Here is a 27,397-nt window from a genome sequence, read left to right as displayed (position 1 = left end):
AAAGTAATTTCTAAGGTATTCAAAGCAAAGCTCTTTCTATTACAACCCAGCAGAAAAAAATACTTTCTAATAGATTACTTATAAATTCATTGGCATATTTAAATTCAGTTGGCAAATGCTATTAATTAACTTATCAAATACTGCCCAAACCCAGTTCTTTGGAACTCAAAACACTTAACAAGTACATGCACGTTTGAGATTCTGGGTTTATGATAGTATTCATAGTACCTTTTTTTTTTTTTTTTTTTTTTTTTTTTGCTGTTGTTGTTGTTTTTTAGGGCTGCACTCTGTGGCTCATGGAAGTTCCCAGTCTAGGGGTCGAATTGGAGCTGCAGCTGCCAGCCTACGCAATAACCACGGCAACGCAGGATCCAAGCCATGTCTACAACCTGCACCGCAGCTCATGGCAATGCCAGATCCTTAAACAACTGAGCAAAGCCAGGGATTGAACCTGCATCCTCATGGTTACTAGTTAGGTTCATTACCACTGAGCCACAGCAGGAACTCCTCACAGTATAGTATTGATATATATATGATGAGATATATATATATACACACACACATGATATAGTATTGATATAAAATAGTATATATATTACATATAATATTGACATGATAGTATTCACAGTATAGTATTGATGATTCTCAACCACTGCCCATAACATAACATATTTATTCATTCCTGTATTCACTCATGCATTTAGTATGGTATTATACATGGGAAAACAGAGAGGAACATGACACAGTTCCAGACCTCAAGAAACCACAACCTTTTAGAAGAGATGGCATCACCTCAGTTCTTGAAGTGCTCATTCCCTTTCATTATATGTATACAAAATGTGGAATGAAGGATAGTCCATGTGATTCACCTAGCACAAGGCCTGCACATTCAAATTGTGAAAAAATATTAGCTATTATTATCATCGTATTACTTGAATCTGGACAATAATTATTTTCTATTTTTGGTCAGAAAAACGCTAAGCAGCTTCTTTGTGAATACACAGATCATAAGTAGAAATACTGGGATTCAAACTCAGGTTTCAGTGCTGAGTGATTTACATACTCAGTATTTTTTCTTTCTCCTACCTTAGCTCTCTTCTGAAATAGTCATTTCCAAGACTTCCTTGAAAGGATAATTCTTATAATTGATATGGAAAAATCATTCATGTAGTTCTTTCTGAATCTCCTTTTTCTGTAGCCTATTTTGCTCCAGAAAATATTCTGTAAGAGTTATTCTTTTACTCTTTTACAGAAATATTTATAATATTGCAGCAGCATGACACTTGTTACTAAATAAAGAATAATCATTTTAGAAGGAGTGATTCACTTTTTCCCACAAAATATCACATTATGGACCCAGCAACTTTAGACCCTTGATTAACTCTTCTTTTATAGCTACTAAAAGTAGTTTTTAAAAAACAAATCTTAAAAAAAGATGTCAAGCATGTACTAAAGCTTTGTCAGTTCTGTTTTCAGGCTAGAGTATTTTTTTTTAACTGCTAAGTTATACACCCCATTGGAATCCATTACCGTGGCAGGTTTTTCTAGGCAAATAGCACACCAGAGGGAAGTTTGGCTTTGAGTTTTCTTCTTTCTGATTTAGTTTATTCTTTGGTTGCTAATTTACATTTTTTCTCTGAAAAAAGATTAGAATTATAATACATATGCAAAAGCATAAAGCAGAGAAAGACAACCCATGGCCTCTGACAGTATGAACTTGGGCAAATTAACAGCACCGATTCTGTCTCAGTTTAAACAGCTGTAAACAGGGGTGATCATTTCTATTATAAATGTGAGTTTTGAGGATAAAAATGTGATGATGTCCTGGAGCTGACTGATTGTTAATTATTCAGGAATTTTATGAGCTGGATGTTAAAATCTTGGTAATTTAAAATTGGCAGGGATGGAGGTGGGGGTATTTATTTACACAATGGAAAAGGCAAATTAGAGGTTTCCTTTTCCTTCCTGGAGAGCAGGTTTACCAGCACATCACTGGGTAATCCTTGCTGCTTAGTAAAGTTCTAGGCCCATACTAAGAATTCAGTATTCTTAGTTCTTAGGTGTATGATTATGAAATTAATTTAGAAATCTGCATAGTAGCATTTTTCTTACTTATCTCTCCAAAGGCTTTTACCAATTTATACCATTATGCTAACAATAAAGATGTCAAGATATTTGTATTAAGAAATCTACCTTTTAGTACCTGCACATAAGAATCAACTAAGTTTTCATGAGAGAAAACTTCTCATTAGTTGACAGCCAAGAGGCCTTAATGAAATACTTCTGGTTGCAAGTCATTGTAAACCTCTGGTATTATTCCTTCTCTTTGGTGTCAATACACAAAATATTTCATGGATTAATCTGAGCTAACATTAAAACAAGTACTTTCTAAGCGGAACCTTCCACCTCATCTCTCTGTTCATCTGTTGGCTTCTATTACTCTTATTTCTTCTATGCAAAGAATTTTGTTTACCTGAAAGTAAATGTTTGAAAAAATCACATACAAATTCAAAATGTGTTTTTAATGATAGGTCTGTGGCTTGGCTTGCAGAGAGCATCCATATATCAAATACATTTATGGCTGTGTCATGAACTTGATCTGGACAGAGGGAAAGCAGGATTCCAGGTGGAGAGGAGTAGATTCCCAAACTTGTGCAAATGATTAGAGGCAGCTGTTTAAATTCATATTTGGAGGGTAAACTCGGAAATGGGCCACATTTTTTTTTTAGTAGGACTACTTCTACTCAGAGGAGTGAGGGGATCTTCTGTAGCTAGCTAGCAGATGTTGGGGAAGGAATATTCCTCGTTGAAACATAAAACAGAGAAAGGATACAGAGAATAAATAAGGCATGTCAAAGGATGTTGAAGGAATACTTTTCTGTTAGTCAATATTGACTAACAGAAAAAAAAATTTCTTGATCAAGGCCCTTTTATTTTTGATGAAGTGTTTAGGAAAGTTATTGCTCAGACCCAATTACCTTTCTCTTATCTTCCTAACATGCTATTGGTTTATATAGTTTCATCTCAAAATATATATCTAAGATATAAATTGAATAAGTGTATAATATATGAATACATAGTCTCACAGTGACTTTTACTTTTTTCTGATTGTAATGTTTTATAACAATGTAAAATTTCAAGAAATAGAGGAGTGTATAAAGTAGAGGTAATTTTATCCCTCAGATACAACTACTGTTAACATTTGGAAAATAATCTTTTTATTTATTTATTTATTTATTTATTTTATTTTCCCACTGTCTTTTTTTTTTTTTTTGAAAATAATCTTTAAGACTTTTTAAAAAAAACACATGTACAATTTTGATCCCTGGCCCAGCACAGTGAATTTGGGATTCACCATTGCCACAGCTATAGCTCAGTTTCCACCTGCAGCTTGGATCTGATCCCTGGCCAGGGAACTCCATATTCTGTGAGGAGGCCAAAAAAAAATAAAAATAAAAATAAAAATAAAAATAAATAAAATAAAAACATGTATATACTCATATGAACATAAGCATACATATGTATGATTTTTCATTTGCTTTGTTTACTTTGAATATGAGACAATTTTATTCTAAAAACTTGCTTTGTCATTTAGTATAGGTTGGTTATTGTTCCATAATAGCATATGGAGACCTTCTTCATTATTTTTAATAGTTTATGGCTTAATAGTTAGATATGACCAATAAAAACAATGGCCATTCCCATGTATATTTCTATCTCTATATTTATACACTTGTACATTTATGAGTATGCCTGTATCCCCAAATGCATTGCTAATTACTGCTCTTAATTCTCAAAATAACCTCGAAAAGTAATGTTAATATTATTATACTCCTTTTATTGATGAATGAACTAAAGAGTGAAAAGGATGAATAGACTATCCAAAGCCATGTATCTAGCAGGTTGAAGAGCTGGGTTACATACTTGCACTGTTTACACACAACCCAACTATAGAGCACTAGACAAAGCTGTGTGTAATTATTTCTGCTTCTTAGTATTTCATTTGTTCTCATATTTTAATACCTCTGAGGCCAGAATCCATCTCTGCATTGGTGCCATTTTAAGTCATTGTCAGCCGGATAGCACATGACATAGATGTCACTGCTAATAAATGTCCACCTAGGCTGTTATTACTAGTTCTGTGACTGGACACCTGTAACCCCCTCAAAAGCCATTTAAGAACCTTGATGGCATGAACATGAGTTCTGTTTGTTGTCTGAAAATCTTTTGAAATTTTTATTTTCTAAAAAAGTAACAATAACAAAAGTTATCAAATGTGTGTCAGAGCCTGTTAAAAAACTCCAGAGAGTGAGTAGATAATTTTATGAAGAAATATTGCATCGCCAACAATCTTGATGGACTAGCAGATAATATTTGGCAGAAAAATACTGACATTGTTAACTCTGAGTCAAAACAGTATTCAAGAAGAATTGGACCACAAATGTAAAGAATCTCAACCAATTGATTTAATTTATATATTCAGTGTTATATACGCAGAGGAGTGCTATGTGGTAAAGTACAGATCTAAAAGTAAAAGAGCTCTTTGAGTGAGTAAAAATAAAAATTATAAATGACACGAAAATGGTGTACACAGTGTAATTCACAGAGGTTTTTTTCCTTCCTCTTAGATATACATAATGTAAAGGTACCCCTCATAATTAGTGGCTTTTTAGGATTTAGTGAAATGTATTCGTACCTTATGGATTTGTTTTCAGCATGACTATAAGTACATAGAATAGTGCCTAACATACAATGAGCACTTGATATATGATAGTTATTAAAAATATTTAATAGAAATTGCAAATTTCCCTCCAAAAAAGGGTAAATCAATTTATAATACCAATTTAACAATTTTATTACAGTAATTTATAACCTAAAACATAATTTGGTATAATTCTTCATAAAAAAAAAAGCTATTATCTCAAAGCTATCATATATGACCATGTATCTTCTGTGCAAAGAAAAGGAATAGTTAAGTTTGCTGAAAGTCTAAGAAACCCCCAACATACCCCATATGTACAGTCCATAATTACTTAATTCTTACCATTATTTCCTCAAATAGATGTTTAAGATTTCTGGATTATATATGGGAATGAAGAATGAACTTTCACCAATGATTCTTTGGCCTCTAGAGAATGATAATAATAATTATCTTTTAAGAGATGACATAGTCTAAAAATTTTTTTAAATCCTAAAGGAAATGTCTTGGGTGTTTATGTTAAAAAAAAAAGCAGTGATAACATTTTACATAACTGGACTCAGGAATATTTTGATATACATGAAATCAGTCAGATTTTCCATGCAATGAGTTTTTTTGATGGGAGGAGTTGCTTGGATCCTTTATTGGTTTGGTTTTCTGATCAGTGCAAACTTATTACACTTTGATTTTAAGATATTAGAGTTGGCTGCAGTCCTCTACCCCTGTGTGGCGTACGACTGTGGGCCCCAGCGCTCTTGGAATAAAAATCCTCTTGCTGTTTGCATCAAAAAAAAAAAAGATATTAGAGTTGTTTCTCACTACTCAGTTTCTTATTTCAGATGAGGGGTGTTAAACTGCTCTAGACAGGAGTTAGAGAAATAAAAGAAGTTTCTAAATACATAAAACTGAAAATGATCTACCTGTTATTTCCTCATGAGGCATCTCCTACTTGAGATCACATTCCTATGATTTTTTAGGACTAGGTCTCAGGAGTTCCTGATTTCCTAACTTTCATGTTTTGAACCTAGGAATCATTATACAGTTATAAGAAGATACTGCAATAAAGATGCTGAATCTCCTTAACTTTATATGAATACTTTTTGGTGTCCAACCATTAATTTAGGATATAAAATATGGCTTCCTTTTTATTTTTTTTAAATTAAAAAAATTTTTTATGGTCAGACCCGCAACATATGGAAGTTCTCAGGTCAAGGGATGAATCCAACCTGCAGTGTGCAACCTATGCAGCTTCAAGCTTCGGCAACACTAGATCCTTTAACCCACTGCACCAGGCTGGGAATCAAAACCATGCCTCCTCAGTGATCCAAGCTGCTGCAGTAAGATTCTTGACCCCCTGCTCCACAGCAGGAACTCTTGGCTTCCATTTCTGATGTAGAAGATTGATGGTGTTGTTTTTCTCTTCTGCATCAGGATAAATCTGCTTACCTTTTGAAATCACTGCAAGTTTGGGTCTTACTAAGGCCATAGCCCACTTGCCAGGCTGACAAACTTTCACTTCAAGAACCTTGAAAGAATGAATGCAACATCGTTCACCTCTATCCATTTGCTATACAGTCCCTTTAGGTTCCACAAGACTGAGAGAGCAGAGCCTGTAGGCATAGGTGAATTTTGATAAAAGTCAGAACAAATCAGAAGGAAACTTTAGTTAGGGATAAAGTTTATTTTCTGGATAATTATTGTTTTCATAAATCACATAAGTTACATGAAGACTCATACTTTCAAAACAGTTTTTAAATAGTTGTGTCTGTTGCCATCTCCAAGAAAATCACAATTCTCTTGATAAGGAAATATAGAAGGGTATATAAAATATAATTTCGCATCTTTAGATATCATCTCTTACTGCCAATATATTCATGAATGAGAAACTTTATTCCACATCATGTGTTAAATGCCCTTGCTTACATAACGTCTTTCCATTGTCATCTCTTAAACCTCTGTTTTCTAAGTTGTTTGTAGATATACTGTAAGGGATGGACAAACCCAATTCTGATTGTGGCAAAATTATTGCAAAATCATTGCAATAATCAATGATTGCATTGTGAAGCTTTTAGTTGTTTTGGGGCTGAGAAAGAGGTTTAAATTATCTTAATGAGGGCAGCCAACAACTGGGTCATCCTTGGATGTCCACATCAAGTCCAAGAAATCACCCACACAGAGGACAGCATGGTGTCGCTTACCTGGGTAGGGATGTGGCGGGATAGTTTCCGCTCAAAACGTATCAGGCCTCCTGCCAGCATATCTAGTACAGTGGTTGTTAAGATAGGCAAACAGTTGTAATTGAAAATGGAGTCAAGCATTTAGAGGCAGAAACACTAATTAGAACTAATTGACAAGTGTTATAACACTCACCAGGGTAGCTCTTTACATAGGAAAATGATAGTTATGTAAATACAGTGATTAATTGTATCTGCTTAGCCATTATTTTTCTTCTTGGCACCAAGTAGGACCAGAACTTGGCCATTGATTACACCTTTAAATTTATGGTAGATTTCTAAATGAAGATTTCTGTTTCTCAGTGACAGTTTTTCTTCTGTCATTTATGATTGTATGTGGGTATTTGTTTTATCACATTTCTAAGTGTGTGTGTTTTACTTTAACATCTCTGTTGGTTATAGACACAGTTTGTAATTCTTTTTAATCTCTATCTTGGAAGTTACCCTCATTCTATCAACATACTGAAATATTGTTCCAGGTCGGTAAGCATAAATACAATTATTTCATATACTTTTTTTGTGATTTAAATTTTCACATAATAATTTGGAAATAAGGCTTCAAGTCTGTCAGTCTAGCATCTGCCACGCACACTATAATTCTCTTAAGGAATAGTTACATTGAATGCTTTGTTTACTTATTAGTATATTTTATCATCTAATTTGAAGACTCCTCAAATAGAGCTTTCACTAAAAGCAAAATCAAAGAACACGTTTGACTACTTCTTATAACATGAGAAATGGCAAGACAAAGTTTGTTAACGTCTGATCAAAGCCAGACACTCCAGGTGGGAGCTGCAGTAGAAGGGCAGTAAGATTCAGAAAAGTTTGGAGATCTGGGTTCAAGCTATGAATCTACCACTAATTGTCTGTATAACCAAGGAAAGCCACTTGAACTCTTTTGATCTTAGTTTTCTTGTCTTTAAAATGAGAGGAGGAATGAAGCAGATGTTTTCCAAGGTCCCCTCTTCCTTTGAAAAATTAGTCCATTTCAAGTTATTTATTTTGAAATATTTCCAAGTAAGTTCATTAAAGTTTAGCCCATTTTCATGAAGAGTGGTTAAAGAGCCCCCAGTGATAATGGTGGCTCAAACCTGGGATTGAGTCCCATCTGGTGTGTGACCTTTATGGGCTTTGTACATTTCCTTGGGAGTGAGAGCAGGAATTGGATAAAGGTAGGGGGATCTGATATCCTTGGATTGAGTTACTTTATTGAGTTTTCTTGTTTCAATTACCTAGGTATTATAAACTTGATTTTAAAAAAATAATTTTATGGTAAGAAAAAGGAAAAATTTGAGCGAGTTGATGATCCATCTATACATGAAATCACACTTCTAAACAAATCATTTTTTAAGAATTTGTTTGATTTTGCAACCAAATTTATCATAATCTCTCCTACAATTCAATCTCAGAGGAATTTAGTATAAAGAAGAATTTTATCATTGTATCAGTTACCCAGTGCTTCCATAAAAATTCAGTAGCTTGAAAAAAAAAAGAAAATTATTTCACAATCCTAGAGGCTGGAAGTCTGAAATCAAGTGATCAACAGAGCCATGCTCCCTTCTGATGCCTCTACGAAAATGTCTGTTTCATGCATCTCTCCTAGTTATGGTGGTAGCTGACAATCCCTGGTATTTCCTGGTTTATGGAACGATCATTCTAATTTCTCTCTGTTGTTACAGGGTGTTAACCTTGTGTATCTCTGTCCAAATCTCTCCCTCTTTGTAAGGACACCAGTCATTGGATTTAGGGCCCAACTTAATTCCATCTGACTGCATCTTAACTAATTATATCTGCAAAGACTCTACTTCCAAAGATCACATTCTGAATTTTTGAGTGGGCATGAATTTGGGGGGGGGACACTATTCAACTCAGTAAACTTGTCATCTAAAGGGAAATGTCAACCCAACAAGTATCTGATGACAAATACAAATATCTTAGTTGAAAAATCAAAAGTTCACATAAATCTGTCACTCTCAAGAAATTTTAGGAGTAGGCACTGGATATTATTCTTAAATATTGTTAATATTGGCCAAAATTAAAATTAAAAACTATGTTGTAATATAAAATTGAGGGTTTGACAAGTGTATTCACTTAAAACAATTTTGAAGAGATGAAACTATAGTTGAATGTGTAAAAGAAAAATAAAAAAGAACAGAAGTTAATGTTTATTTTTTTCATTTCTAACTTATTTCCTTTATGGCTTTTTCCTATTCTTTATAGATAATTCCTTCTCAATTTCTCCATCTGACATAATCTTATATATTTATTATTGTTTTCTTCATTTTTATCTTTTTTCTCTTAATATATTGATTTTTATAATTCTGTTTTTAGCTTTGACATGAAAGTAAGAGCTGATTGAAAGGTGATTTATTAAGCTTGACTATCACCCATGGAGCTTGATCTAATTTAGCTACAATTTTCTTTTTTTAAAGGAAGTTGTCATGACTCATATGAAAAAGTTTAAAAAAATTCTTCTATCATCATATTTTTCCTGAACCCCTTACTTTTCTAATGAATCTATAATTATATTTTAATTCAAATGTTGATAATAAGGGTATAAACTTGTTATTTAAGTTTATTCCTGCAAATAACACATCAGGCTTAAAACATGAACACATAAACTTCATTGGAAAGACAGGGCCTACTAGAGCAGGGGCAGGGTGTGGTCAATGAAATACTGAGGTGAAATGGCATGGTAAGATTTGCATATATTTTTTTAAAGGATTTATCTTTTTAAAGAGTGAAGGGAAGTGAGCAGCATACTGTAGGAATCTATGTAACTAGGGCTGAGAGTTTTTAAACCTGACAATGCCCGTGACAGTGAAATGGAAAGGGATAGGTTTATAGAAAAGTCAGAATGTAGACTTGATGGTTTAGGTTGGATAATGGAAGGGAAGGATTTGAGGATCACAACTAGATTTCTGAGTTGGTCAATTTGGTGGTAGCATTAACATTCCAGGTAATACAGTTGATAGAGGAAAAGGATTTTGGAAATAAATGGTTGATTTTGTGTTTGAACTTGGGATGCTTATGGAGCATCAAAAAAATAGAATCCAAACAGTCAATTTGAAGCTCAGAAAAAAAAATACTTTAGATCAAAGAATTTTATTTTATTTTTTCTTCCAGTTTTATTGAGATATAACTGATATACAGCACAAAGTTTGTCATAAAGCATAATAATTTGACTAATATACATCATGAAATTATTATCACAATAAGACGTGAACATTCATCATCTCCTATAGATATAAAATTAAAGTAATAGAAAAAACATTTGTGTGTGATGAAAACTTGTATGATTTACTCTCTTAAATTTCATCTATAACATTTATGTTGACATATGAAGTTAGTTATATTTTAATCATGTTGTACATTACATCCCTAGTATTTATTTATCTTAAAACTGAAAGTTTGTACCTTTTGACCACTTTCTTCCAATTCTCCCTTCCCTGAATCCCTGCCTCTGGTAACCGCAAATCTGAATCTCTTTTTGTTTGTTTGTTTTGAAGTGCTAGTTCCCATTATATGACACAGTGATTTTTTTTTATAGATTTCAAAATGATCACAATAAGTCCAGTTATGTCACTATAAAGATATTACTTAGTTATTGACTGTACTACCCACCCTACATATTTCACACCCGTGACTTACTTATTTTGCAACAAGAAGTTTGTACCTCTTAATCTCTCTCACCTTTTCCTTCTCCTCCCACCTCCACCATAACCACCTGTTTGTTCTCTGTATATATAACTCTTTTTCCATTTTGTTATATTTATTCATTTATTTTGTTTTTAGATTCCACCTTAAAGTGAAATCATACAGTATTTGTATTTCTCTGTAATGGCTTATTTCACTTAGCATAATACCTTCTAGGCCCATCCATGTTGTCACAAATGGCAAGATGGCAAGATTTCATATTTATGGCTAAGTAATAGTCCATTGTGTATATATACTACACCTAACTTATTCCTTACTTATTGATGGGCACTTGGGTTGCTTCTGATGTCTTTCCTATTGTAAATAATGCTGTGATAAACATAGGGGCGCATATATCTTCTGTAATTAGTGGTTTGTTTTCCTTGGGATAAATATCTAGGGGTAAAATTGATGGCTCATATCATTATATTTTTAATTTTTGAGGAAAATTCATATTATTTTCCATGGTGGCACTAGCAATTTACATTCCTACCAACAAGGAATGAGGATTTGCTTTTCTTCACAATGATCAAGAGAATTTTAAATTTGGTTTAATTTTCTCTCATTTTTTTCCAAAAGAGAATTTTCAGTAGTTTGTGAATCAAAAGTAAAATAAACTGGAAGTAAGTAATAAAAATGTATCAGAAAAAAAATAAATTATAGGAAAATTAATGGGACATACAAGTGAGATTTGTTTTTTTTTTTTTTTTTTTTTTGTCTTTTGTTGTTGTTGTTGTTGCTATTTCTTGGGCCGCTCCCGCGGCATATGGAGGTTCCCAGGCTATGGGTTGAATCGGAGCTGTAGCCACCGGCCTATGCCAGAGCCACAGCAACGCGGGATCCGAGCCGCGTCTGCAACCTACACCACAGCTCACGGCAACGCCGGATCTTTAACCCATTGAGCAAGGGCAGGGACTGAACCCGCAACCTCATGGTTCCTAGTCGGATTCGTTAACCACTGCGCCAGGACGGGAACTCCTCAAGTGAGATTTGTTAACAGCATGTGCTGCTACAAGGTCTTATGCAGTTGTTTCGAGTAGAGTAGAAATATTGTCTAAGCTTTCTAGCAGGACTCATCAGGTGGGGAACACCATCACTGTCAACAGGGCATGGAATTTCATGTTTTGTTAATTGTTGTATCCCTTGACCCTAGAAAAATATCTGACATATAGTGGTTGTTTAGTAAGTATTTGTTGAATAAATGCATGAAATTATTCATAGATTTTTTAAAAAATATTTTTTATGACAGTAATTATTTGTCCATGGCAGATTTGTTCAAGTGTTTGGGATAGATTATATTCTTTTTACCCAAGGACTTGATATTTGGTTGATTCAATTATCCACCAAATATTAATATCATTTTCACTTTGGGAGAGGGAGGATCTAGGATGCCTTGAAATAATTTTTTTTTCTTTTTGCTTTTTTTAGGTTTGCACCCATGGCATAAGGAAGTTCCTTGGCTAGGGGTCGAACTAAAACTGTAGCTGCCGGCCTATGCCACAGCCACAGCAATGTGAGATCCAAGCTGTGTCTGCAGCCTACACCATGGCTCATGGCAACACCAGATCCCTTAATCCACTGAGCAATGCCAGGGATCAAACCCTCATCCTCATAGTCACTAGTTGGGTTCATTACCACTAAGCCACAATGGGAACTCTAAAATAGTTTTTTATACTTAATGTTGGCCCATTCTTAGATGCTCCAGAGTAAGCTTGCTCATGAAACTCTGTTTTATAAATGGCCTTGGTCGTCATTGTCAAAGGAGGGTACTTATTCTTATCAGGTTCACAATTAATGGAGACAAGAAGGAGGAATATTGGACTTTCACTTCTTCTAGTTTTGAAGGTATACAGGAGTTTAATTCTTCCTATCCAGGCAAAAGTTGCTTCCACTGCATCATTTAACTATTATTTTATGAGCATGCAGCTAACCTGTGTGTCCCTCAGGTTCCCTGAGGTATACAGAGGAAGCCAAATTCAGCTGACACTGACTAGGAGCCAGTTAGATCCACAGCCCACTTAGAAAAATGAAATACATTATGACTACAAATATGACTTTGTAGTATCCTGATTTGTTTGAAGAGAATGAAAAGACAATTATGTAATTTTTATTAAATGTCAAAAAACTTTCTATGAAAATGAGTAAAAGGGCAACTAAGTTTTCTCCTGTCAGAAACACAAGAGTTCTTTACCAGCTATTCTGACTGCCTACCTGTGAATCCTAGGACATTTCTTTGGCTTCTTTTCCTATATGCAACCTTCTCCCATCTCCTACCCATCTGCCTTCCAAATGGAGACATCATCTCTCTGTAATCTCATATTTTTGTGAATTGATTTCCTCAGGGAACATAGGAACAGAGGCTTTAGCAACACCACAGAGGGGAGTTTCCTCTTTGCTGTAAACTAGCCTTTATACTTATAGTCCTGAATTTCTGCTTTAATTCTTTCTACTTGCTATCATTCAACCTCAGCCTTACCCTCTTCACTTGTTGGGCACTTGCAAGAATAGGGTAGGGGAGAAAAGCCAACCCTGACCACCAAATTCTTTCTAAGGCTCTCACTAAACCTGGTCCATGGTAGCTCTCATGTGAACATCTCATGTAATCACTCACTGGGAAATGCAAATAACCATGCTTCATTCTTTCAGGCAGTCCAATTGCTCCCTGAGCTTTAGATCAGTCTATGTCACTCATTCATTTTCACTGGTCCTTACTGGGGAGATACAGCTCAGATTTACAGAAGACTTTTCAGATGCCTGATTTCCATAATGCAAGATGATTGATCAAGAGTCTGTGTTATCATAAGTCTATGATTCTCTTCAACCTGGAAGGTGTGGTGATAAAGATAAGGTCATGGTGTCAAACCTTGTATCATTTATGTATATCTAAAAATATTAGTTTAAAGCATAATGTGGATAATATTTTCTAATGTATTGCTGTATTTTATGACTCACTTGTCTCTGAGACTTCCCACTCAATGATGCTTTGAGTTTTTGTGCTGCTTGGGGATAGCACATGATCTCTGGAACAAGAAGATCTTTTCTTTCCTCTTTCTTCCTTTCTTCCTTTCTTTCTTTCTTCCTTTCTTCCTTTCTTCTTTTCTTTCTTCCTTCCTTCCTTCCTTCCTTCCTTTCTTTCTTTCTTTCTTTCTTTCTTTCTTTCTTTCTTTCTTTCTTTCTTTCTTTCTTTCTTTTCTTTCTTTTCTTTCTTTTCTTTCTCTTTCTTTCTCTTTCTTTCTCTTTCTTTCCAAGGTCTTTATTTAGGATGTATTGTCCACTTAGATTTTCATTTCAAAAAACCAAATCTTTTGAGGGGAGTTATAATTCTGTAAATTTCCTTAGTAAATAAAATGAAGTATTTAGAATCCAGATCACAAAGTATTTTCTATAGTGTAGAAATAATGGTCCTTCTGGCAAGAATTCTCCATTGTGAGGTTGACAACAGGGAGTAAAAAAAAATATGTGGCAGAACTGAAATCTACCCCTTGTAGTCTCCAGTGCTTATAGGCACAGAAGGAGAGAAAGAGACACACAAATAAAAAAGTGGTAATAATTCAGGTTTCTCATTTGTAAGTACTTTCACATCCTTGCCTCAATCACTGTTGGGTCTTAAGGAGCAAGACATTTCTATGGGGACACAGGAACTAGTGATGTACCTTTACTGATGTACTAGTGATGTGCTTTTACAGGCATGATGATGCCCTTTCAGGAGAAGCCTCAAGCCAGATCACTTCCAATTTGGCACTTAGTGGGCAGGAAAGGGCAAGATTTATTAGCTTGGGGCAGTTTCTCCCTCTCCATGGCATGTACCCAGCACACAGGGACCCATATTTGCTCTAAGGGGAGAAATGGCTACAATATGGCTGGTGGGCCTTCAGAGCTTAGCCAAGAGTGAAGAGGTCATCTTGTACAGAGAATCTTGACATCACAGTGACAGCATGTCACAAAAAGAGAGCCAGATGTCTACAGTAGCTTCTCAGGTGTCACCAATAAGGGAGGAGCTTGTCCATTCACTCTGTAGCCAGAGACTTGCACAGATACTAGAGGAACCATGCACATTGAAAAGCCCTTCTCATTCCCTTCTCAACACAAGACACAGGCCAACACTGTCCTATACATCAAGATGCCTTCTCAGAGAGGAGCAGGGGTAGGGAGTAGAATTTTACAAGATTGAACATTTTCTTGAGTAGTCTAATCAGAAACACAGTTACTAAGTTTGGACTAAGGTTACCTAATTGGACTATATTATAATCACCTCTAACACTATCTTCACTACCCAGAAAGATGAAGAATTTTTGAGGAGATTTTGTTAATTATAGAAAAATAAAGATATTTTCTTTCCAGGTAGGAATGCCAGTGTATCTGAGACTCTGTTCTAAATTACATTTTGCCTTTGTCCAAATAATTAGGAAGTGGGAAAACTCAGGAAGATATTTATTTATTAGTATTTATTAGTATTATGCATGACCAGTGTTGCATACTACAGAAAGACCTTAGAATCACACTATCACAGAATAGTGTGGTTGATACTGTTCAAAAATTCTAGCCTATTCATAGTTTCATAAAGTCTACAGTCTACAGTGAGAATAGACATGGCTTCTCTTTTCAAAATGATTCCTTGTTGGGAAAGCAAGAAAAAACTGGTTGACTGTGAGTGTAAATGAGCTAAAAAAATTACAGTTCTCCCACTTAAATAAAATACTCAGTCTCAGGGTGCCCAGCTTTCATCAGGGACACAGAAAGCTCCATCTTTATTTTGATGGACGAAATGAGAGATTAGTTTGAACAGCTGATTTTTATCCCAGTAATTTCACAAACTGTCAGTGTTTGTTTGAGATTTCTTCCTAGTAGGCTGTTTATCACTGTGACTTTCTTTGTTCTTCCTGGCTTTGATCTCAGTGGACCAGATTCTTGTCCTGAGTAACTCTAGGGGAATTCCAGGACAGGGAAACACTTTCTAATCTCATGTTTGGAAACAGTGGTTTTGCTTTCTTCATCATGTTGTTATTTTCTGTGTGCCTCGTTCATTTTCTTTTTTTCACTTTAGTTCATTTTCAGAACACAGAATAGTAGAGAAACAAAAAAAAGGGTGGGTCTTCTGCAGAGGTTCTCTTTTGGATTGATTTTTCAAAGAGGTGCAGAATAGCAATAAATACCTTGCCCTGATTCTGCCACATGGGAGTCAGTCTAAAGACAAGCGTTTATTTCTTCAGTGAAAAATAATACCCAAGCCTGTTTGTGAGCAGTGGTTACAAATATAGAACTGCACTAGCTAATTATTGCAAGCCCTAACCCTTTCTAGATATTTGTTTGATTGTTTTAAAATATTTTAAAATCACATTCAATTTTTGGCTCACTTGCTATTGTTTTTAGATCATGTATATATTTATGGTTGTTTTGACACATATATATATACACTTTCAGCACATATACATAAATATTACCATAAATGTCATTCTCTTTTGCAGATTCTCCCCCCTTGAGAGAAGTATCCTTCATACATGTGCTAAGAGATCCTGTAAATCTGAATTTGTTCCAAAACAACTTGAAATCAGTATCCATTAGTCTACAAAAATGGTTTATGAACCTATTTTGCATACATATCATACACATGTACATATATTTTTAAGGTCAAATAAAAATTAGACATAGATTTAAGATGACTTGAGGGGACTAAATTGACACCTGCTTGAGTTGTCATAGTTTAGTGCAGTGCAATGATCACAAAATATCTCTCTTCATATGTTTATTAACAAAGGGAATATGAATTCATAAATTGAGTTTTACTTAATAAATACAATATATTTATAATTCAAAAATCTGACAAATATGGAAAACAGTAGAAGAAGCAAAGAAAAAAAATGGAGGTCCTTGTAGTTGAAAAGGTACAAAGTTTAGTTTAGGTGACAGGGGCCATCTACTCTGATAAACCTTCTTTTACTGCCTGGTACATTCAAGTGGTGTCACTCTTTGGATTAAGGCAATGACATGACTTCAGTAAAACTTTGGCTAAAATAGAGTGCAACTCTTTTTAACCTGGCCTTAGAAAGACCCTTACTTAGAGCCAAAGCTATTGTTATTACTGAACAAATCTATGATGATAAAGAGACTGAAGATGAAGATGTGTGGAAACTACCACATCCACAATAAGCTATAGAAAGAACAATCTAGGAGTTCCCATTATGGCTCAGTGGTTATCAAATCCAACTAGGAACCATGAGGTTGTGGGTTCAATCCCTGGCCTTTCTCAGTGGGTTAAGGATCCAGCATTACCGTGAACTGTGGTGTGGGTCGCAGACGTGGCTCGGATCTGGCATTGCTGTGGCTCTGGCATAGGCCGGTGGCTATAGCTCTGATTAGATCCCTAGCCTGGGTACCTCCACGTGCCGCAGGTGCAGCACAAGAAAAAAAGAAAGACAAAAAAAAAAAAAAAGAGAACAATTTATACACAGAACTTTTTACCTTTTATATAAATCTTTAAAATGTGAGTCAACTTATTATGGTACACATAAAGTTTTATTCTTTATATATTATTAGCTCTGCCCCCCTTCCCTCCTTTGATAGTCCACATGAAAGAGAAGATGCAAGAAACCCTTCCACTAGCTCAAATCCTTAGAGAATCACCAGTTGGAGGCATTTTCCATAAAAAGGAGAATAATAGGCCACCCTGGAAATGTCTTCTCTGGATGTTGGACTTATCCCTTGAGTGTACTTACTTCTCACTAGTGACATACAGATGTTGTCCTTTAGGTCCTTGTCCTTTAAGAAATTACTCATTCTCTTCACATTGGAGTTTGTCCTCAGCAAATACTCTTCAGGTAGTGTCATTAAACCTGTTAGGACCTCACTGAAATTTTCAAATCTGATTTTGTAGTGAGTCAACTAAAATGTTGGTGAAAGGGTATAATTTATTATTTTTGTCTTGGCTTTTAAGTTAATACAACACAAATTGATGGCACAATGTAAAACTTCACATAAACAAAAACAAAAGGCAAACAGATGGAAGCTCACTCATAGGATAGCTGTGGGGCAGAGAAAATGTATTTATTTCTTAGTTTCATTATTGTAGTCTACATTGTGAAATTTTTGGCAATGATATAAATTTGCAACCAAAGTTTTTAGTGAGAAATGAACATATTCAAACTAATTTTTGTAAATTAAGAAAATATCATAGGCACTTCACAAAGTAAAATTTATTAATTTGATTTCTTGCTATTAGATATGGCATGCTGATAGTGCCCAAATTTCAGCAAATCCACACACAAGAAGGATCTAGGCACGAGGCTTAGTTCTGAGAAAACTGGATCATCTACGGCAAACCATGGATAATTTCACAATTTTAATATATCTGAATTCACCCAAATATTTAAATAAAATGATAGAACCTGACTTTGAACTTCAAAAATTTACTGAGCCCACAACTGTACTTAGAATGTGCTTTTTTCCCATAACGCGAATGAAAATCAATTCAAAATAGAGCCAAATTAAGATAATATGTAAGCATACAAATATTCTTGAATTCCAAACATACATGACATTAGAACCATGACCTTCAGACATGCATCTAAGAGGATTTAAAAGACTCCCCTAACAGCCTGTTCCTCAGTCTTGGGATATGGTTGATGCACATTGCCAACCATCATGTATATGAAAGAGAATTTAAAATGGTCCTTTTCTGAACACCAATGCATTATTTAGAAACTTGAGGTGTCTATGGAAATCTTTTAGTTGCTTTAGCCAATACTTTTCTTCCTTCTATACATACTTTCCTTTTTTCTCCCTTTGTATTATATATGCATCATTTTCTCTCTTAATAAACTCTAAGTCCCTTCAGATCACAAAAATTGTGTACAACATCAGGTTTGTCTCTCTCTCTCCCCTCCTTTTCCAGAATCTAGATGCTGGGATCTTTGTACACAATAGCTATTTATTATATGCTTCTATGTAAAGAACACTAGTAAGTAGAACCACTAAGATTTAAAATATTTTCTGTCACGTGTAATTTTGTCTAACCTTTTTCAGGAAAAACCTTAGCAAGTTAAGTGAATTGATTCATAGATAGTTATGTTTTATACTAATTTCATAAACTTTATAGAAACTATAAACTAACCCTATTGTATTATACAGTAAATAGATATGATCGACTTTGTAAGCTAAAATTGATTCAACTAACATTAATCATTTTTTCAACTAGTAGTTTTTGAGTTATTAATAAGTTCTAATAAGTACCACTCTGGATTGGATACTAGGGATAAAGTTTAATATACACAAGCCTCAAGATTCTTATGCTCTAGAGCTTTATTTTAAAAACTACTATATATTAAATACTATTTAAGATGCATTACCTGCTTTTTCTTATTTAATTATCATAATAGCTCATGGTCTCCTTTTTACATATATAGATACTAATGCTTAGAGAAGTGAATTGCTTTACAAAAGCTAACATTTTGATCAAGGTGTATGATTCCCAAATGTGTGCTTCCAAATATGGCCAGTAGACAAGATTTTATGGCCACAAGAAGCTTCCTAAAAATATATTAAAAGACTTATATGCTGATAACCATAAAACATTAATCAAGGAAATTAAAGGGGATGCAAAGAAATAGAAAGATAGTCCATGCTCCTGGGTTGGAAAAAATAATATTGTAAAAATGGCCATACTACCCAAAGCAATCTACAGGTTTAATGCAATCCCTATCAAATTACCCATGACATTTTTCACAGATCTAGAACAAACAATCCAAAATTTGATTTGGAGCCACAAAAGACCCAGAATTGCCAAAGAAATCCTGAGGAACAAAAACCAAGCAGAGGGCATAACTCTCACCGACTTCAGACAATATTACAAAGCTACAGTAATTAAGACAGTGTGGTCCTGATACCAAAACAGACATATAGACCAATAGAACAGATTAGAGAACCCAGAAACAGACCCAGACACCTACAGTCAATTAATCTTCAACAAAGGAGGCAAGAATATAAAATGGGAAAAAGACAGTCTTTTCAGCAAGTGGTGCTGGGAAAACTGGACAGCTGCATGTAAATCAATGAAACTGGAACACACCATGTACAAAAACAAACTCAAAATGCCTTAAAGACTTAAATGTAAGACAGACACCATCAACTCCTAGAAGAGAACATAGGCAAAACATTCTCTGACATCAACCATACAAATGTTTTCTCAGGTCAGTCTTCCAAAGCAACAGAAATAAAAGCAAAAATAAACCAATGAGACCTAATCAAACTGACAAGCTTTTGCACAGCAAAGGAAAACAAACAAACAAAAAAACCCCAAAAATACAACCTATGGAATGGGAGAAAATAGTTTCAAATGATGTAACCAACAAGGGCTAAATCTCTAAAATATATGAACAACTTAGACAACTCAACAGCAAAAAAAGCCAACAGCCCAATTGAAAATGGACAGAAGACCTGAATTGACCTTTCTCCAAAGAAGATATACAGATGGCCAACAGGCACATGAAGAAATGCTCAACATCACTAATTATTAGAGAAATGCAAATCAAAATTACAGTGAGGTACCATCTCACACTAGTTAGAATGGCCATCTTTAAGTCAACAAATAACAAATGCTGGAGAGGGTGTGGAGAAAAGAGAACCCTCTTACACTATTGGTAGGAACGTAAATTGGTACAACCGCTATGGAAAACACTATGGAAGTAACTCAGAAAACTAAATATATAACTACCATATGACCCAGAAATCCCACTCGTGGGCATATATGCAGATAAAACTTTCCTTGAAAAAGACGCATGCACCCATATGTTCATTACAGCACTATTCGCAATAGCCAAGACATTTAAACAATCTAAATGTCCATCAACAGATGATTGGATTAAGAGGGTGTGGTATGTATCCACAATGGAATACTACTCAGCCATAAAAAAAGAACAAAATAATGCCATTTGCAGCAATATGCATGGAACTAGAAACATTCATACTAAGTGAAGTAAGTCAGAAAGAGAAAGGCAAGTAGCATATGATATCACTTACATCTGGAATCTAATATATGGGCACAAATGAACCTTTCCACAGAAAAGAAACTCATGGACTTGGAGAACAGGCTTGTGGTTGACGAGGGGGAAGGGGAGGAAGTGGGATGGACTGGGAATCTTGGATTAATAGATGCAAACTATTGCCTTTGGAATGGATAAGCAATGAGATCCTGCTGGATAGCACAGGGAACTATATCTATTCACTTGTGATGGAACATGGTGGTTGATAATGTGAGAAAAAGAATATATATATATGAATGACTGGGTCACTTGCTATATGGTAGAAAATGACAGAATACTTTAAATCAACAATAATGGAAAAAATAAAATCTTAAAAAAATGAATTGATTTCCAACAATGAGACTTAGGGAGATTTCATAGAAAAATCAGGATACCTGGATTCTCTTAAAAAAAAAATCAGAAAAATCTGCCAACAGTAGTAGGTCTACATTCCACATAGCAGCAATTGGCTGCATTTGAGTAGCCATTTTCTCCCCAGTCTGATATAGTTTCCAGTGGCTGGCTCCTTTTTTGAGTTATTTGCATTGTTTCTGCAGGCATTTGTATTGAAGACTCTTGTATTCTGCCATGATTTCTAGATGCTAATTCATTTTATTAAACAAAAAACATGCTAGAACTTAATTAAGGAGTAAAGTAAGAGTTTAAAGTGGTGGCTTTATGAGTGATACAGCTTTTGAAAGGTGAAGTATAGGTATAGGGAGATGATGATCTTACGATTTTAAAACTCCAATATTAGACAGCATTTTCCAGGATGTAAAGATATATAGGTACATTTGAAAAAGAACCAAACCAAAGAATTTTTATAAATCAACAACATAGTTATTAAAAATCAAATTCATATGGAAGGGTCTAGACACAGCTGAAGAGAGATTTAGTAACATGGAAAGCTGATTTGTGGAAGATGCCCAAAGTGGGGCATAGAGAGGCAAATAAATAATATGAGATGTCTTTGGAGAAACATGGAGGATGGATCAAAAAGATACACTAACACCCAGTGGAGTTTCATACAGAGTAAATTAAAACAAGTGGAGAGGGGGAATATTTAAAGTAAAAAGGTCTGAAGAACTTTCATGAGTTAACAAATACTCAAATCCAAAACTTGTAAAGATATGGTGATTAATTCAAAACATGATAAATATAAATAAGTCCATGTGAATACACAGTAATAAAACTGCATAACATCAAGGATAAGGAGAAAATTTTAAATGTAAATGGGCAGAAAAAACAAAATACGGGGAAATTGGTGTAAGTTATTCTCAGAAAGTAGTAAATTAATGTCAAAGAGTTTAGGGAATTTTTTTTTTTTTTGCATAATTTTCTATGCCCAGCATCATTCAAGAATAAGGGGAAAAAAAGATTTCTTAGGACTAGAAAGGCAATGCATTTACTCCCACACTTTCTGAAATAACTTTAAAACAACACATTTTCATAAGAAGAAAAACACAAAGATGGAATGAAAATAATAAAAGCATTGATGAGCAAAATAATAAATAATGTTGGCAATCATGTAGGAAGATAAACTTATTTTTGGAGAATGGGACGTTAGATAAAATGAAAGACGTGATAATAATGTGGAAAATAGGAGAAGATTGAATTAAAATTTTCTAAGTTCTTGGTAATGTTTGTAAAGAGGTTAGATATACTTTTAAAGATGGATTGCAGTCAAAAATGGAAAAGAAATATTTTTGGATGTAATTAAAAATATTTAACAACTGACATAATCTGTCAACAGCTGATCATAAATGGATACTGAATAATTAGAAAGGACAGACTCTGCAAGCAACCAAGCCTGTCATTCTGATGTCTAATAGTTAAATATCAGCTAATTCAATGATGGTCGTTATAGTAATGGAAATGAATGCATAATTTCTAAAAATGCAGATGGACAAAAAGAAATACAAGTGTTTTTTTTTTGTTGTTGTTGTCGTTTTGTTTTTTTGGACCACACCCGTGGCATATGGAGGTTCACAGGCTAGGGGTCAAATCAGAACTACAGCTGCTGACCTATACCACAGACACATCAATGCAGGATCTGAGCCAAGTCTGCAACCTACACCACAGCTCATGGCAATGCCAGATCCTTAAGCCACTGATTGAGGCCAGGGATTGAATCTGCAACCCCATAGTTCCTAGTTGGATCCGTTTCTGCTGTGCAACAAAGGGAACACCAGAAATACAAATTTTTAAAATCAATTCTGCATTAATAAGAAACTGAGGTCTAGAGAAATGAAGTGATTTGCCCAGATCACATAGTGAGTCAAATGGAGTTAGAAAAAAACTTTAGAGGCCTGTGTCCCTCTACTGTGGTATTTGCAAATTCAATTTTCAAATCAGTACTTTGAAAGCATTTATTATATTTATTTCTCCCATTTCAGCCATATATAAATATATATGATGTAAATGATTTATATGATATAAATATTGTTGATTTGTATTTTAGTGATTTTCAAACATCTCCATTTATGCTTTGTGGAGGATTTTTAACTGTACATCTCTAAATGATAGTGTACTCAAAATATTACTTAAAATTTAAAGTTTTTAAAATATGTGTACACTCTGTCTAATTTTATTAAATAGGAAACTACTGCTGCCTCTATTAATTAAGAAAATAGCTATTGTTTAAAAAAGGAAGAATTTTTTCTAAGTATTTATAAAAGTACTTTATTTCTATGTGTTTATAAAGGTCCTTCATTTTTATCACTTCAGTTTTCCTGAGGCAAAGATATGTTGAATTAATTATATACTTCTTCGCAACATAATTTCAAAGGGTAAAATATAATATTATTGATTGGTTAATTGGTATTATCCAAAGCAACAAGTTGAAAGCTAAGACAGCCCCTTCAATAAGTGGTGCTGGGAAAAGTGGACAGCCACATGTAAAAGAATGAAATTAGAACACTCCCTAATACCATACACAAAAATAAACTCAAAATGGATTAAAGACCTAGATATAAGACCAGATACTATAAAACTCATAGGAAAACATAGGCCAAACTGACATAAACCACAGAAACATCTCAGATCCACCTCCTAGAGTATGATAATAAGAACAAAAATAAACAAATAAGACTTAATTAAACTTAAAAGCTTCTGCACAGCAAAGGGAACCCTAAACAAAACAAAAAGACAACTCACATAAAGGGAGAAAATATTTGCAAATGAAGTGACTGACAAGGGATCAATCTCCAAAATTTATAAATAACTTCTGCAGCTCAATACCAAAAAAACAAACAACCCCATAAAAAAAATCACAAGATCTAAACAGACAGTTCTCTAAAGAACACATACAGATGGCCAAAAAACACATGAAAAGATGTTCAACATCACTCATTATTAGAGAAATGCAAATCAAAACTACTATGAGGTACCACTTTACATCGGCCAGAATGGCCATCATCAAAAAGTCTACAAACAATAAATGCTGGAGAGGGTGTGAGAAAAGGGAACCCTATTACACTGTTGTGGGAATGTAAATTGGTGCAACCACTGTGGAAAACAGTATGGAGATTCCTCAGAAAGCTAAAAATAGAATTACCATTTGATCCATCAATCCCACTCCTGGACATCTATCCAGAGAAAACCATGACTTGAAAAGACACATGTACTCCAATGTTCATTTCAGCAATATATACAACAGCAAAGACATGGAAGCAACCTAAATGTCCATCGACAGAGGAGTGGATAAAGAAGATGTGGTCCATATGCACAATGGAATATTACTCAGCCATCAAAAGGAAAGAAATAATGGCATTTGTGGCAACATAGATGGACCTAGAAATTATTGTGCTAAGTGAAGTCAGTCAGACAATGAGACACCAACATCAAATGCTATCACTCACATGTGGAATCTAAAAAAAGGACACAATGTACTTCTTTGCAGAACAGATACTGACTCACAGACTTTGAAAAAGTTATGGTTTCTGAATGAGACAGGTTGGGGGGTGGGGGGATGCACTGGGGGTTTGGGATGGAAATGCTATAAAATTTGGTTTTGATGATCATTGCACAACTATAAATGTAATAAAATTCATTGAGTAATAAAGAAATATCCAGAAATGATTCTCTTACTTTCCCAGCTTTTCCTTATCTCATATATATTCTTTGACCCCAAATATTCCAGTATCAATGTAATTTAGTCTGATTTTTCAATAGAAAAAGACATAGTAAAAATGAATTCCCATGAACATCATTTGATAATACACTGGAGAACTGCTATTAAGGTTCAATAATGGTAAAACTCTGGTTTGGATGCTGTTCAAGGAGAGCTTAGCTACGGTCGTTTTTTTAAAGTCCAGCTGAATTGCATCAAGTCATTAAAAATTTAATTTCTCTTATCTAACAGAACAGTCATTTTTGAGCAGCTATTGCAAGTTGACCACTGTTTGAACCACTGTTTTATTACAGGTAATTGATATAATACCTAATAGTATTTTCCTTGGACATGGTGCTGTGTACCTTCCATGGAAGTGAAAACAGAAAGAAATGAGTATAGTTGCCTCAGAAGAAAAAAACAATTCTGATTCAGACATACAGTTTTACTATTAGACCAAAGTTGGCCAATATCAACAGGGGGAACTGATAGAAAATAGTTTTTTGTTTATGAGTCAACCTAGAAAAGAAATGGCATTATGGCATGAATATATATAATGAGAGACCAGAGAGAAAAGCTGCTAAATATTTCAGCACACAAAACATTAGCTTGTATAGGCATGAGATTAAATCTAAAGCTACTGAAATAATGCTTATTAAATTCCTGAAACCCTGTGGGCCAGTTTATTTAAGTGCCTTCTCCCTTAGTTTCACACTCTACTTTTCTTATGTGTATACAATGCCATGCTTTTCTTCTGGAAAAATAAAGTGAAGTCTTGCCTACTCAAATGGCTTCCAAGAATGATGAGCCCCTCCCTCTGGCCACCAGCATACATCCTCTCCGTCACCTTTCACGTGTCTGATGGGACAATAGCAATAGCTGTGACTTTCAACAATCACATGTGTCAGGGGTGTGAGTTCTGGTCTGGCCCTGGGTCTTGGATCACCTCTGAGGATGATGTCATGTCATCATGCTCTACCATGTTTAGTTATTAATCCTTCTCCTTAGAATTGCCAAAAAGAGAGGCTGAAGAACTTCTGTATGGCAGAGCCCTCCATTTTTGAAAGCATGTTGTATTAGTGACATAGATGATGTTGAACCTATGACATAAAAATTAGTTTATAATGAAAATTGCTCTTTGTGAGGAGTCTGGGTCAGACAGAGGGTGATTCATCTGTATGCAGATCATTCTCAGCCATAATATAGAGTACATTGCTTTTTTGACATTAGAAAAAGTGTTATTCAAATGCATCTAAGATGTTATTTCTGGATCTGGTCAGAATCCTATTTAATTTGAATTTTAGAATATCTTTATGTTCATTTTGATTTCCTCAATTATAGAGCTTTACTTCTGATATCAGTAGTTCCATTATATTTTCACACTGCAAGTTTACCAGAAAAATTCATGCCAGTTATTATTATTTTTATGAGTTTATACACTCAAATATGAAACATACAAAATAGGCTAGAATTTATTAACATGAAACATTTAATACAGAAAGAGATAGGGCATTATAAACTTATATGTCACAAGCATATTGAATGTGCCCAATTGCTTTTAAATGTCTAAAGTATAACCATTATGTGCTATTATAGGGATTATAAACTATATTGAAGTAATATATTCAAACATCCAAAAATCAGAGTAAATAAAAATAATTCTGCTCATTGGCTCACAGTTAGGAAGGAATGAGAGTAATAACAATAAAATAATAATGGGCAGGGAAAGACAAATACATCCTGCAGCAGCCTGAACTGCAGCAGGCCCTGATTCAAGGGAGGGAGCCAGAGGCTTCCAACTCGTAAACATGAATATTCGTCTGCCAAGGAAAGACTGCATACATCTCTTTCTCATTCTTACCCTCTGGGGGCCTATTTTGACCTCGCTTTGTCCCTGCTCAGAGGGAGAATGGAGGGAATGAATATGGCTAAGAACATTTCACTCCAGGAGCCTGTGACTCTGAGAATAGTTCAGCACCTGCATCTCATGGGAGTAATTTAGCACCTGGATCACGCTGACCTTGTGGAGCACAGTCTGTGATGAACATCTTACTTGAGCCTTACCTCAGGGTTTGTTCTCATGAGGAGATAAAGTCAGGGGCCATTTCATGTCTGATCACTTAGCAAATGGAAAAGCTGAGGAGTATGTATGTTAAGCGATAGCTTATTCCACTTCAAATTGTTCTGGAGTTCCCTTGCTGAAAACCCCAAGTCAATAGTTGTCCATGCTGGCAACTGGAGACTTGTTTTCTCAAGAACATGAGATAGTTGCCAGTGTTCTATGCCAATGGTTATTTGCTCTCTCATCCCAGGTTATATCAGTCATGCTCACTGGGGGTGCTGACATATACCACTTCACCCTGGAGCCTCACCAGCATGGCCAGTGGGAGTGAAGAGGAAGGAGGCGGGGTAGAGAATGCTTCCCTGTCAGCCCTTGTTAGTCACAGTCATAGGCAGTACAGCAGAAGATCAAGCTCATTACAAGGAAACTTTTTTTTCTTATGGAAAAATGTATGAAAAATTTAAAGGTCAAGTTGTATGCTAAGAATTGTTGAAAGGGTTTGAAGCACTTGCTAACTGAATCATGAATTATAGTGTATGTTAAAAATGACTGTGTTTAAAAATAAGGTATATACAGAGTTGA

The sequence above is a fragment of the Sus scrofa genome, chromosome 2 (assembly GCF_000003025.6).
Source record: "Sus scrofa isolate TJ Tabasco breed Duroc chromosome 2, Sscrofa11.1, whole genome shotgun sequence".
NCBI classification, from domain to species: Eukaryota; Metazoa; Chordata; class Mammalia; order Artiodactyla; family Suidae; genus Sus; species Sus scrofa.
This window is presented reverse-complemented; position numbering follows the sequence as displayed.